The following is a 1,560-nucleotide window of genomic DNA, read 5'->3' on the forward strand; positions in this document are numbered from 1 at the left end:
GTGAGCCACCATGTGGTTGCTGGGAATTGAACTCAGGACCTCTGGAAGAACAGCCAGTGCTCTTAACCACTGAGCCATCTCTCCAGCCTGACTAATTTCCTTTATGAACATAAATGCAAAACTTCTCAATAAAATGCTTACAAACAGAATATGAGAAAAGATTTTTTTACCATGATCAAGTAGGCTTCATCCCACAGATGCAGGGATGACTCAGCATGCATAAATCAATAAATGTAAGTCACCACATAAACAGGCTGAAATACAATAACCACATGATCATCTCATCAGATGCAGAAAAGTTCTTTGACAAAATTCAACATCCCTTGATGTTCAAAGTCATGGAAAATCTAGGGATACACGGATCATACTTAGATATAATAATGTCAGTTTACAGCAAACCCACAGCCAACATCAACATAGAGAGAAACTCGAAGCAATTCCACTAAAATCAGAAACAAGAATTTCCAGTCTCCCCATACCTATTCAATATATTACTTGAAGTCTTAAGCAATAAGACAGCTGAAGAGATCAAGGGGATTCAAATCAGAAAAGAAGAAGCCAAAGTATCTTTATTTGAAGGTGATATGATAGTATATATAATTGACCCTAAAAATTCCACCGGGAAACTTCTGTAGCTTATAAACACTTTCAGCAAAATAGGATGCAAAATTAACCCATAAAAATTAATAGTCTTCCTATACAGGTAACAACCATACTGAGAGAGAAATCAGGACAACACTACCTTTCACAATAGCCTTAAAAAAAAATCTTGTGGTAACTCTAACCAAGCTAGTGGGAGGCTTGTATAATAAAAAATTTAAAACAGTGAAGTAAGAAATTGAAGACATTATCAGAGGATGGAAAGATCTCCCACACTAGATGAATTGGTTTAATATTGTAAAAATGGCCATTCTATCCAAAAGCAATCTACAGATTCAATGCATTCCCTGTCAAAATTCCAACACAATTCTTCACAGAAACGAAAAGACAATTCTTAACTTCATATAGAAGCGTAAAACATTTAGAATAGCTAAACAAATCCTGAATAATAAAAAAAAACTGCTGGAGGCATCACTATCCCCATTGCAAGTTGTATCACAGAGCTGTAGTAGTAAAAACAGTGTGGCCTTGGCATGTTGGATGTAACTGACGACCCAGACTTTAAGTCCACAAGCTATGAACACCTGATTTTTGACAAGAAGCCAGAAATACACACTCAGTAAAAGGCAGTATCTCCAACAAATAGTGTCGATCAAATTAGGTAACTGGATGTAGAAGAATGCAAATAGATCAACAATTATCACAAAACTCACATTTCAAATGGATCAAGGACCTCAACGTAAATGAATCTGAAAGAAGGAAAAGTGGAGCATAGTCATTAGTACAGGAAGACTTTCTGAGCAGGATACCATTAGTACAGCACTATGATCAACAATTAATCCCAACAATGGGATTTTTTGTTGTTGTTTTTTCAAGACAGGGTTTCTCTGTATAGCCCTGGCTGTCCTGGAACTCACTCTGTAGACCAGGCTGGCCTTGAACTCAGAAATCCGCCTGCCT

This window comes from Mus pahari, chromosome 8 (assembly GCF_900095145.1).
Source record: "Mus pahari chromosome 8, PAHARI_EIJ_v1.1, whole genome shotgun sequence".
NCBI classification, from domain to species: domain Eukaryota; kingdom Metazoa; phylum Chordata; class Mammalia; order Rodentia; family Muridae; genus Mus; species Mus pahari.